Genomic DNA, 13,983 nt, shown 5'->3' with positions numbered 1-13,983 from the left:
TTGTACGTGTGCTGAACGTGGAGGTGCCGTTCGTTCGGCACTAGATCGTGGGACGGATCGCGGGACGGTTCGCGGGGCGGATCGAGGGACGTGAGGACGTTCCACTACATCAACCGCGTTCACTAACGCTTCTGCTGTGCGATCTACAAGGGTACGTACAAGGGTACCATGATAGGTCTTCGTGCGCGTAGGAAATTTTTTGTTTCCCATGCGACGTACCCCAACAGTGGCATCATGAGCTAGGTTCATGCGTAGATGTAATCTCGAGTAGAACACAAAAGTTTTTGTGGGCGGTGATGTGCGTCTTGCTGCCCTCCTTAGTCTTTTCTTGATTCCGCGGTATTGTTGGATTGAAGCGGCTTGGACCAACATTACTCGTACGCTTACGAGAGACTGGTTTCATCGCAACGAGTAACTCCGTTGCTCAAAGATGACTGCAAGTGTCGGTTTCTCCAACTTTAGTTGAATCGGATTTGACCGAGGAGGTCCTTGGATAAGGTTAAATAGAAATTCATATATCTCCGTTGTGGTGTTTGCGTAAGTAAGATGCGATCCTACTAGATACCCATGGTCACCACGTAAAACATGCAACAACAAATTAGAGCACGTCTAACTTGTTTTTGCAGGGTATGCTTGTGATGTGATATGGCCAACGATGTGATATGATATGTTGGATGTATGAGATGATCATGTTGTAATAGATAATATCGACTTGCACGTCGATGGTACGGCAACCGGCAGGAGCCATAGGGTTGTCTTTAAACTAACGTTTGTGCTTGCAGATGCGTTTACTATTTTGCTAGGATGTAGCTTTAGTAGTAATAGCATGAGTAGCACGACAACCCCGATGGCGACACGTTGATGGAGATCATGGTGTGGCGCCGGTGACAAGAAGATCATGCCGGTGCTTTGGTGATGGAGATCAAGGAGCACGTGATGATGGCCATATCATGTCACTTATGAATTGCATGTGATGTTAATCCTTTTATGCACCTTATTTTTCTTAGAACGACGGTAGCATTATGAGGTGATCTCTCACTAAAATTTCAAGATGAAATTGTGTTCTCCCCGACTGTGCACCGTTGCTACAGTTCGTCGTTTCGAGACACCACGTGATGATCGGGTGTGATAGACTCAACGTTCATATACAACGGGTGCAAAACAGTTGCACACGCGGAACACTCGGGTTAAGCTTGACGAGCCTAGCATGTGCATACATGGCCTCGGAACACATGAGACCGAAAGGTCGATCATGAATCATATAGTTGATATGATTAGCATAGGGATGCTTACCACTGAAACTATACTCAACTCACGTGATGATCGGACTTGAGCTAGTGTAAGTGGGTCATGAACCACTCAAATGACTAGAGAGATGTACTTTTCGAGTGGGAGTTTAGCAAGTAATTTGATTAAGTTAAACTCTAATTATCTTGAACATAGTCTAAGTCCACTTTGAATATATTTGTGTTGTAGATCATGGCTCACGCAACAGTCACCCTGAATTTTAATACGTTCCTAGAGAAAGCTAAGTTGAAAGATGATGGAAGCAACTTTGTAGATTGGGATCGTAATCTTAAGTTGATCCTACAAGCTGGAAAGAAGGATTATGTCCTTAATGCTGCACTAGGAGATGAACCACCCGCTACGGCTGACCAAGATGTTAAGAACGCTTGGTTAACACGTAAGGAGGACTACTCAGTAGTTCAATGTGCAATCTTGTATGGCTTAGAGCCGGGACTTCAACCTCGCTTTGAGCGACATGGAGCATATGAGATGTTCCAGGAGTTGAAGTTTATGTTTCAGAAGAACGCCCGGATCGAGAGGTATGAGACCTCCGATAAATTCTATGCTTGCAAGATGGAGGAGAATTCGTCTGTCAGTGAACATGTGCTCAAAATGTCTGGGTACTCAAACCGTCTAGCTGAGCTGGGGATTGAACTCCCGCAAGAGGCTATCACTGACAGAATTCTTCAATCACTGCCGCCAAGCAATAAGGGCTTTGTCTTGAACTACAACATGCAAGGGATGAACAAGTCACCCGGCGAGTTGTTTGCGATGCTGAAAGTCGCAGAGTCTAAACTCCGTAAAGAGCATCAAGTGTTGATGGTGAATAAGACCACTAGTTTCAAGAGAAACGGCAAAGGGAAGAAGGGTAATTCAAAGAAGAGCGGCAAGCCTGTTGCCAATCCGACGAAGAAACCCAAAGCTGGACGTAAGCCTGAAACAGAGTGCTACTATTGCAAGGGTATGGGTCACTGGAAGCGCAACTGCCCCAAGTATCTGGCTGATAAGAAGGCGGCCAAAGAAAAATCAGGTATATTTGATATACATGTTATCGATGTGTACTTAACCGGCTCTCGTAGTAGTGCCTGGGTATTCGATACCGGTTCTGTTGCTCATATTTGCAACTCAAAACAGGAACTGCGGAATAGGCGAAGGCTGGCGAAAGATGAAGTGACGATGCGCGTAGGAAATGGTTCCAAGGTTGATGCAATCGCCGTCGGGACAGTTTCACTTCAGTTACCATCAGGATTAGTTATGAACTTGAATAATTGTTATTTAGTTCCTGCGTTGAGCATGAACATTATATCTGGATCTTGTTTATTGCGAGATGGTTACTCTTGTAAGTCAGATAATAATGGTTGTTCTATTTCTATGAGTAACATCTTTTATGGTCATGCACCCAATGTGAGAGGATTGTTCATATTGAATCTTGATAGTGATAATACACATATACATAACATTGAGACGAAAAGAGTTAGAGTTAATAATAATAGCGCCATGTTTTTGCGGCACTGCCGCTTAGGTCATATTGGTGTAAAGCGCATGAAGAAACTCCATACCGATGGACTTTTGGAGTCACTTGACTTTGATTCACTTGACACGTGTGAACCATGCCTCATGGGCAAGATGACTGAAACTCCATTCTCCGGAACAATGGAGCGTGCCAGTGACTTGTTGGAAATCATACATACCGATGTGTGCAGTCCGATGAGCGTGGAGGCATGCGGCAGATATCGTTATTTTCTCACCTTCACTGACGATTTGAGTATATATGGTTATTTCTACTTAATGAAGCACAAGTCTGAAACATTTGAAAAGTTCAAGCAATTTCAGAGTGAAGTTGAAAATCATCGTAACAAGAAGATCAAGTTCCTACGGTCTGACCGTGGGGGTGAATTTCTGAGTTTCGAGTTTGGTGCTCACTTAAGAAAATGTGGAATTGTTTCACAGTTGACACCGCCTGGAACACCACAGCGTAATGGTGTGTCCGAACGTCATAATCGTACTTTATTAGAGATGGTGCGATCTATGATGTCTCTTCCCGATTTGCCGTTATCGTTTTGGGGTTATGCATTAGACACAGCTGCATTCACTTTAAATAGGGCACCATCAAAATCCGTTGAGACGATACCATACGAACTGTGGTATGGCAAAAGGCCAAAGTTGTCGTTTCTTAAAGTTTGGGGATGTGATATTTATGTCAAAAAGCTTCAGCCTGAAAAGCTGGAACCCAAAGCGGAAAAGTGCATCTTTATAGGTTACCCAAAAGAGACAGTTGGGTACACCTTCTATCTCAAATCCGAGGGCAAAGTGTTTGTTGCTAAAACGGAGCTTTTCTCGAGAAGGAGTTTCTCTTGAGAGAATTGAGTGGGAGGAAGATAGAACTTGATGAGGTTGTCGAACCTCTCATCCCTCTGGATGGTGGCGCAGGGCAAGGGGAAACCCCTGTCGTTGCGACGCCGGTTGAGGAGGAAGTTAATGATGATGATCATGAAACTCCGGTTCAAGTTCCTATCAAACCACGTAGGTCGACGAGACCACGTACTGCTCCAGAGTGGTACGGTAATCCCATTTTGTCAATCATGTTGTTAGACAACAATGAACCTGCAAATTATGAAGAAGCAATGGTGGGCCCAGATTCCAACAAATGGCTGGAGGCCATGAATCCGAGATAGGATCCATGTATGAAAACAAAGTGTGGACTTTGGAAGTACTACCTGAGGGCCGCAGGGCTATTCAGAACAAATGGATCTTTAAGAAGAAGACGGACGCTGACGGCAATGTGACCGTTTATAAAGATCGACTTGTGGCAAAGGGTTTTTCACAAGTTCAAGGAGTTGACTATGATGAGACATTCTCACCCGTAGCGATGCTTAAGTCCGTCAAAATCATGTTAGCAATAGCTGCATTTTTCTATTATGAAATCTGGCAGATGGATGTCAAAACAGCGTTCCTTAATGGTTTCCTTAAGTAAGAGTTGTATATGATGCAACCCGAAGGTTTTGTCGATCCGAAAAATGCTAACAAGGTATGCAAGCTCCAACGATCCATTTATGGACTGGTGCAAGCATCTCAGAGTTGGAATAAACGCTTTGATGAGGTGATCAAAGCATTTGGGTTTATACAAGTGGTTGGAGAATCTTGTATTTACAAGAAAGTGAGTGGGAGCTTTGTGGCGTTTCTAATATTATATGTGGATGACATATTGTTGATTGGAAACAACGTAGAGTTTTTGGAGAGCATAAAGGATTACTTGAATAAAAGTTTCTCTATGAAGGACCTAGGAGAAGCTGCTTACATTCTAGGCATTAAGATCTAGAGGGATAGATCGAAACGCCTGATAGGACTTTCACAAAGCACATACCTTGATAAAGTTTTGAAGAGGTTCAAAATGGAATAGTCCAAGAAAGGCTTCTTGCCAGTTTTACAAGGTACAAGATTGAGTAAGACTCAATGCCCAGCAACTAATAAAGATAGACAACATATGAGCACCGTCCCCTATGCTTCAGCCATAGGATCTATCATGTATGCAATGTTGTGCACTATACCGGACGTTAGCCTGGCCATAAGTATGGCAGGCAGGTTCCAGAGTAATCCAGGAGTGGATCACTGGACGGCGGTCAAGAATACCCTGAAGTACCTGAAAAGGACTAAGGAGATGTTTCTCGTGTATGGAGGTGACTAAGAGCTCGCCGTAAAGGGTTACGTCGATGCAAGATTTGACACAGATCCGTACGACTCTAAGTCGCAGACCGGATATGTATTTATTCTTAATGGGGGTGCAATAAGCTGGTGCAGTTCCAAGCAAAGCATCGTAGCTGATTCTACATGTGAAGCGGAGTACATGGCTGCCTCGGAGGCGGCTAAGGAGGGTGTCTGGATGAAGCAGTTCATGACGGATCTTGGAGTGGTGCCAAGCGCACTGAATCCAATAACCTTGTTTTGTGACAACACGGGTGCCATTGCCTTAGCAAAGGAACCACAGTTTCACAAGAAGACCAGACACATCAAACGATGCTTCAACCTCATCCGCGACTACGTTGAAGGGGAGGACGTAAATATATGCAAAGTGCACATGGATCTGAATGTAGCAGACCCGCTGACTAAACCTCTTCCACGGGCAAAGCATGATCAACACCAGAACTGTATGGGTGTTAGATTTATTACAATGTAATTCGCATGGTGATGTGAGGGCTAGATTATTGACTCTAGTGCAAGTGGGAGACTGTTCGAATTATGCCCTAGAGGCAATAATAAATATAGTTATTATTATAATTCTTGTATCAAGATAATCGTTTATTATCCATGCTATAATTGTATTGAATGAAGACTTATATACATGTGTGGATACATAGACAAAACATTGTCCCTAGCAAGCCTCTAGTTGGCTAGCCAGTTGATCAAAGATAGTCAGGGTCTTCAGACTATGTACAAGGTGTTGTTGCTTGATAACTGGGTCACGTCATTAGGAGAATCACGTGATGGACTAGACCCAAACTAATAGACATAGCATGTTGATCGTGTCATTTTGTTGCTACTGTTTTCTGCGTGTCAAGCATTTCTTCCTATGGCCATGAGATCATATAACTCACTAACACCGGAGGAATGCTTTGTGTGTATCAAACATTGCAACGTAACTGGGTGACTATAAAGATGCTCTACAGGTATCTCCGAAGGTGTTCGTTGAGTTAGTATGGATCGAGACTGGGATTTGTCACTCCGTGTGACGGAGAGGTATCTTGGGCCCACTCGGTAATACAACATCACACACAAGCCTTGCAAGCAATGTAACTTAGTGTAAGTTGCGGGATCTTGTATTGCAGAACGAGTAAAGAGACTTGTCGGTAAACGAGATTGAAATAGGTATGCGGATACTGACGATCGAATCTCGGGCAAGTAACATACCGAAGGACAAAGGGAATGACATACGGGATTATATGAATCCTTGGCACTGAGGTTCAAACGATAAGATCGTCATAGAATATGTGGGATCCAATATGGGCATCCAGGTCCCGCTATTGGATATTGACCGAGGAGTCACTCGGGTCATGTCTACATAGTTCTCGAACCCGCAGGGTCTGCACACTTAAGGTTCGACGTTGTTTTATGCGTATTTGAGTTATATGGTTGGTTACCGAATGTTGTTCGGAGTCTCGGATAAGATCACGGACGTCACAAGCGTTTCCGGAATGGTCCGGAAACGAAGATTGATATATAGGATGACCTCATTTGATTACAGAAGGTTTTCGGAGTTACCGGGAATGACGAATGGGTTCCGGATGTTCACCGGGGGGGCAGCCCACCCCGGGGAAGCCCATAGGCCTTGGGGGTGGCGCACCAGCCCTTGGTGGGCTGGTGGGACATCCCAAGAAGTCCCTATGTGCCATAGATAGAAAATCAAAGAGAAAAGGAAAAAAAAGAGAGGTGGGAAGGAAGAGAAGGACTCCACCTTCCAATCCTAGTTGGACTAGGATTGGAGGAGGACTCCTCCTCCCCTTGGTGCGCAGCCCTTGGGGCTCCTTGAGCCTCAAGGCAAGCCTCCCCTCCCTCCTCCTATATATATTGAGCTATTAGGGCTGATTTGAGACAACTTTTTCAAGGCCGCCCGACCACATACCTCCACGGTTTTACCTCTAGATCGCTTTTCTGCGGAGCTCGGGCGGAGCCCTGCTGAGATTAGATCACCACCAACCTCCGGAGTGCCGTCACGCTGCCGGAGAACTCATCTACCTCTCTGTCTCTCTTCCTGGATCAAGAAGGCCGAGATCATCCTCGAGCTGTACGTGTGCTGAACGCGGAGGTGTCGTCCGTTCGGCACTAGATCGTGGGACGGATCATGGGACGGTTCGCGGGGCGGATCGAGGGATGTGAGGACGTTCCACTACATCAACCACATTCACTAACGCTTTTGCTGTGCGATCTACAAGGGTATGTAGATCGGAAATCCCCTCTCGTAGATGGGCATCACCATGATAGGTCTTCGTGCGCGTAGGAAATTTTTTGTTTCCCATGCGACATTCCCCAACAGAAGCTCCAATGGCAGACATCACTAGAGATAAGAATACAAGGGGGAGGGCTCTAGAACACACACGAAGGCCAGGGGAACCTCCTAGACATGCTTGGACAAGCTGGAACCAGCTAGAGCGAAGCTCCCATCGTCTCAAATGCACAGAGCACCGTTTTGGCAGTCTCTGCCCATGGTCACCACATGGCCATGGACATGACATGTCTTATGATCTGTCAAACCATGTCTAGGGTGTTCAACAAGGAACACTGAGCTGCACTATGCCTTTGGATAACCATGGGGAGCAAAGATGTCACCACACCCGGGCCAAATAGTTTGCAACAAGAAGGTGTTTGATCTGTAGTGTCACCACTACAGTGCACATCTTGGCTTGATACTTGGCTGGGGTTGACCACTCACTAAGGTCACAATGCTGGCCAAAAATCAGCTCAATCCAATAAGTCTATGGGGCACTTCCTTTGTAACTTGGCAATCTGACCAGAAATGAATAAGTTGTTGCTGGGGTTGATTGGCTAGATGAAAATGGCTGAAACTTGGATGAGAGTCATGATTTAGGCATATGAAGTCACTGTAAAGGTTTCATACCATTTTCACAAATATAAATGGTACTTACTTCACAATGCTTCAATCTGGACAGAATCTTAAATAAATTGCTGTGGAAGATTGGAGTCGTGACATAGGCTGAATTTTGGTGGACAAAGATGGTTTAACATAATGAACCACTCTACATAGTTTCAACTCAAGGAGAGCAAGGAATCAAGCACTTCCTTTACAAACAAAAGATGTGGACATAATTTGCAACAGGAGATTGTGCTCAATTTGTGAATTGGGGAACATGATCTCTTGATGGAAATGAAGATTTTATGGATATGAGAAGCTCCACAAATTATTTGGGATTTTTCCTAGCTACCAAAATGGTAGTTCCTTTGGGAAGCACCCAAAATGCTATATTGGCATAAAATAGGAAAATGCATTTTTCCTTTATTCTATGATGGCCAATATTTGATGAGAGCTTCATAAGATCACAAAGAACATCTCCACCAATTTTCATGAGCATAAACAGGAATTAATTCTAGGGAAGGAATATTGCATATGACTTTGCAATATTTTTGCACATCTGGGGTCTATGAGGGAATGAGGATCTCTGGAAAGACTTGGAGGATCCACAGATCAAGGAGAAATGATGGCTCCTTTGAAAACACAAGGACAGGATTCCCTGTTCCAATACTTCGGAGCTAGGGTTTCCAAGAGGTTGGGGGAACAAACTGGCAGAAGGTCATGGGAAAAGCACGAAGAGGTTGAGGATGAACTGGATTCACCTGGTCATTTGCCAAATTCCAGAGGAAAAATCCGGGAGAGAAAACCTAGGAAGGAATAACAGCACAAAAATCGATAACCGGATCTTTGGGGTGTTACAAACCTTCTCCCCTTAGAAGAATCTCGTCCTCGAGATTCCCACGGTTAGCTTAACATAACAACTACGGTTACGCTTACTAGAAAAACTTCTGGGCTCGGTCTTAACCGTATGGCTGAAAACAACTGAGCTAAGAGTACCAAAATTGGTACACCCAGATCGATGCATAACTATCACGTGGTCTGAACTACACGCGGGGTCGTTGGGTAGCCCTATCTTTTTTAGAAAAAGCAAAATTTCCTTTTTCCAAAAATGCTTGGGGTACCACGATGAACAGGGGCCTACTCTCTCTGGCAAGTGGGACCAGGGCCCACGGGCGGCCTTCTCCTTCTTCTATCTCCGGCCAACGACTGTCACTCTCCCTCGCTCCTGCGCCGCTCGGAGTGTGGCTAGGCACTACACGTTCCTAGCTCCTAGGGCGCAAAGCACCCTACGCCGGTAGTGCGCGGTGTGCACGAGGCCGACGTAGAGATCACTCCCATCGCGGGCCAACGCTGATCGGCACTGCTCTCGGATTCCATCCTGGACGCCGGTGATCGAGCAGCGCGAGGCCTCCTGGACCTCGCTCACCGTACACTGTACCGGGGCTATAAAAGGGACCTCGGTCTCTCTCTCTTCTACCTCGCATCTAGCTCCCTACTTCTTCCTCTACTCCTACTCTTTCGGGTTGCCGGAGCACGAGGCAAGGTGCTAATGGCGGGCGTGGGGTCGGAGCTGCTCACCATCCTCCCGGCTGGTCTACTGGCGGCGCTAGTCGGCGGCTCGGTGCTACTGTGCGCGATGATCCTCGATGATCGTCGCGATGCCGTGGCTAAGGAGATAGCCGAGGGACAACTACGCCGTCTCAAGCAGGCGAAATAAGTGCTGACGGGGCGGTAAGGGCGGCTTGTCAACATCGCACGAGATGATGACAGAGGCGTTGCTGGGTCTGGGGAGCGGGTGTAGCCAATGGAGCTCTATCAGTGTGGAGACCATGCTGCTGGTTGCTCCTGGCTGACAGCATCCACAACCAGTGGGCACTAGGGGTAGGACTATGGTCTAGGTCTTGGTCTGGAAAGGGTTGTAACGATCTATGCCGCAATAAAATCTCTCAGAATCTCTCCGAGATTGCTACACTGCTCACACGATGCGTAGACAATCCATTTAGACTAATATGCAAGCAGATGCAGAAGGCACATGATGGCACAGCGTAGGGAAAGAAAGAATCATAACAAGCCGATTGCACTAAGGTGTTTTAATGCCAGTGGGTGTGTGTACTCCTGGCATACATACACCTACACCATCTCACATTTTATTAGGGACTCTGGGCGAGTCCAAGTTTATTAGGTGTAAGTGCTCTATCGATCACAATCTTGTTAAGAAATCCAATGCCAGCTCTATTAAACATTTCTTCTTAACAGGGTGGCAAATCATTCCAAGCACACAGAGCAAACAGGCATACATATCATTACAACAGCACACAGGTACAAGCTATGCAAGCCATACAACAACATACCGCCCTACTGGGCGGCTACGCACTCCAAACAACAGCGTCCTAATCCTATGTGCGGGCGAAGAAATAGTCTTCGCAGCACACCTACGTGCGACATCTCCTGGGTTCGCTCACAAACGAAGCCACACATGGGCTTACTCATGCTGGGGCTCTCCTGGGGGACGAAGGCTGAGCCAACTCTTGTCTTGGTCTTCGGGCACTGCTATAGGCTGGGACTCAACTGCTGGAGCTGCAAAGGGGGCTTGACAGAACACATCCTGACGACGAAGTCGTCTGATAGCTCCCAGAATGGAGTTACGGTGGATGTCTCTGGCAGATATGGGTCCACAGGTTGCGAGGGCAGTACCAGCTGCGAAGGTGGCACTGAGCCTGGCAATAGGGACTGGGTTGACTGGGGCTCAGCTTGAAGGGCCGCACGGTATGCTTCCGCAACAACCCGCGTAGCGTCCCATGATCTTGAGCTCTTTAAGGATGCCGAAGAGCAATAATCCCTGGGCATCAGCAAACTGGGTTAGCCAAGCTATTGCTGGGTCCACATTCTTGCCTGTGCTGGAGGGATTGCAGTCTGTGTCCGATGCAGGGGGACAATAACGCAGCCCCTGCATCTCCGCCACTTGCGGAAACTGAAGCCGAAGACGGGTGATAGCTTCCGCCGCGGTTATCTGGACAGCCAACTCAAGAGTGGGCATGGGATGGCCACGAATATTCGTGGGTTTCCTATCCACCGTTGGCCCTGGATTGATATGCACCTTTGCATAGAACTGACAAAGATGGGGGACGGGTTCCGACTGGAACACCAAATACACTGGGGGCTTACTAAGGCCAAAGGCTCGGGAGAGCATCCTAGAAAGGATGGGAGGGAAGCCAGCATAACTTTTGGCTAGGGTTCGGCTATGGAAAGTGGGTGTCCTGGAGGAACTGGCCGTGGCTGCTGGTTTGGGAGTACTGGTCTGGGTTCTCTTATAGGGCTCTGGGTGGCTCAAAAGTGGAAAGGGTTTAAATAGGCAGTCGGGCTGGATCACACCAAGATGGCGTAGATCCTTCTCGTTCCGGGTAGAAGATACACTGGCACAGCCGACAACTGCGTAGGGTCACGTCTAATCTAGAATGGCTGGGTGGGCGGACAACTGGGTAGGGATACGTCCATTCCGACTACGCCATCTATTGGTCAATAGTGGCCATATCGGATGCCAGAGACGGGTCAAATCTATCGGGCTCACTACTGGTCGATCCTAAGGTGGTCTGGGTGCTAGGGTAACCTATAGCCAACCTGGCTCTGATACCAACTCTTGTGGCACCCCGATAGAGGGCCGACACACGTCCGTCCCCAGGATAAGACCGGACGCACGTCACAAGCATGATACAGAAATTCCAGGCAAATATGGCTTTATTAATATGATGGAGTGCTACAATACTGTTGCTTACAACAATATTACATGACTCCAAGGCTAGCTAAATGGCAGCAGAGGTCTTGGTACAGCGGCTTCAACGTCCCTGGCTGGGCTCCATGACCCGCAGGACTGGCTTGGTTACGATCTAGCACGACGAGTCTTCTCCTGCAACTGGCCACGTGCAAGGCCAGGAGAGTACTTTGAATGTACTCGCAAGACAACCAAATACATAACATCCAAACAAGCATGTAACAAGGCAAGCACTATGATTATATGATAACTACTCTAAGCATGACATGGAATCAACAGGAAGAATATAAATCAAGCATATCATGTCATGGACTAAACATGTAATCTACCTCACTAGCATGAAAAAGATCACTACAAGTTCTTGACTAGCTTACCGTTACAGAATATCAACTTACTCTCTTCGGGGTTGTCCCACAACCCTCGACATACTCATAATCCAAACGGATCCAAGTCTCATCACATGGTCACCAGACCATTCATCATATAGCCTTCTCTTGGCTAGCATATCATGTTATCAATATCCTCGGATGTTCACATGAGACGAGTTCTTCCATTATTACTATCATAGTTGTGGTTGACCATCTACTGAGGTCTGTTCCAGTTGTCCATTACCGTGGACTCGGCTATTCGAATAGATTTGACACTCTGTAGAGGTTGGACACTTTACCCACACTCTGGAGTACTAACCTCGTGATCCCATTCGGGTGAACCAGCATTACTCCACTAGACTTTCCTGAACCGTGAACCTCTCATCGTACCTCCGGCAACCACTCCCTCTCTGGAGTCCTGCCCTGGGTGGCCCTGTGTCCTCACGACACCCGTGTCCTCATGACAGTGACACCGTTGTGGCCAAACTAAACTGTCCCATCCAGGGATGCCGGCACAAACAACTCAACTGGCTCACAGGGTTATCACCGCCTACCTGATCAGGGTAGCACGCGTGGATAACCCTCCCTCTTTGGAGGTACCGGTGAGAGCGATCGCGCGAACAGCTCAAGTCACGGCCGTCCCATACCGGCAAGATGTAATTGCATGATAATGCCCGGACAGGTGACTCTGATCAACTGACTAGATATCTTATCTCCAAATAATCCGTCATAGCTCACACGGCGATATCATAACGATCCAATAACCTCTAGCCCCTATTGTTAAACTATATTCATAAACTGTCGGATAAAACACAAAGTACTCGTAGAAAGTGATCTCAACAGTACGATACAAATAGCAAGCAATTACTTTAGCGATTATAGATCTAGGTGGGACCTTCGGAACCCTCGCATAAAATCAGCAAATGAATCGGTAGCCACCAAATCGGTCTTTACAACTCAACTTCGACTCAAGACTGCTGGAAAGCAGCTCAGAGCTTGAGACGATGTTGATAAGAAGAAAGTAGCAGTTCCCTAAGACGGCCGAAGCACAGCTCTGAGCATAGGGTCACTGGTACGGAAATAAATTCAACTGTTGCTCGTGACGGCCGAAAAGCAGCTCAGAATGCGTGCCAACTGCTGACAAGAGAAATATAATGTTGGCATCCACCCCGGACGGCCGAAAACAGCAAAGACTCAGGCATGGTGCCATTATCGAAGAAAATGCGATCAAGGGTTCGTCGGCATCTCACACGTCACATTGCTCAGTAATGAATATCACAAATTAAATATGTAAGAGCATCACAAAACAAAGTGTGAGAGTACATCCTATATGAAAAGCATTACGAAGGAATATACTACTGCTGTTACCGATACATATAAACACAGAGTAACGGTGTTGTGAATAGTCACACCGGGTGCAAGCAAAGCTATCACGCATATCCGGAGCTCATGATAAGAGGTTGCCTTGCCTGGGGGTCGATGAATACACCGCAAAGAAGCGCACTACGACACCAGGAAAATTTTACCGGAGAGGGTTCTCTCTCGACGGGCTCGATCGGAGGGCAAGGGCAAAATGGTCATTTCAACTGAGCAAACAAATCATGAAAATAATATAATTGAGACGGGCTCGGCGAGACAAAGACGTGCTCGCTGGTTTTACCTCGATCGGGGCTACGAGCGAAAAGTTATGGACCTTCATTCGTTAGGCAGGAATTGAGTAAAAAGATATTCGTTTCTGCCTCTAACGAGTGAACGTTCATAAACTAAGCAACTCGGCCGGCTGGGGTTAAAAGGGAAAGCGAATTTCAAAGAATACGCCTTCGGTAACCGAAACCGTAATTTGTTGAATACGTCTTCACTTAAACTAACGCGTGGGGCCGGTCTTATCCACTCTTCTCCCTCTCTCTCTCTCTCCTCTCTCTCTGCAGCTGGGCCCATCCTACCTCTCTCCTCTCTCTCTCTGCGGTTGGGCCCGC

This window comes from Hordeum vulgare, chromosome 6H, assembly GCF_904849725.1.
Source record: "Hordeum vulgare subsp. vulgare chromosome 6H, MorexV3_pseudomolecules_assembly, whole genome shotgun sequence".
NCBI classification, from domain to species: Eukaryota; Viridiplantae; Streptophyta; class Magnoliopsida; order Poales; family Poaceae; genus Hordeum; species Hordeum vulgare.
This window is presented reverse-complemented; position numbering follows the sequence as displayed.